Genomic DNA, 301 nt, shown 5'->3' with positions numbered 1-301 from the left:
TCACTTTACAGTCATATCCCATTATTGGCAAGGACAATATAAAGATACATTAATATTTTAAAAATAATTATTGCAGACATGTCCCATTATCAAGATAATGATACAATAATAGTTAAAAAATAATTATTAGTGTTACTATACTGTATTTATTATTATTATTATTACAATGATATCGTAATACTTTAAATGTCCCCTGACCATTGGATACCACCAAGTGCCCGTGTGCCTGGTGTGTGACTTTAGCGACAGCCACACAAGCATGAAGTCGTCTATGTTGACAGCGCATGCGCGCGCGCACACA

Source organism: Filicampus tigris, chromosome 1, assembly GCF_054856515.1.
Source record: "Filicampus tigris isolate MCC_2025a chromosome 1, RoL_Ftig_1.0, whole genome shotgun sequence".
NCBI classification, from domain to species: domain Eukaryota; kingdom Metazoa; phylum Chordata; class Actinopteri; order Syngnathiformes; family Syngnathidae; genus Filicampus; species Filicampus tigris.
This window is presented reverse-complemented; position numbering follows the sequence as displayed.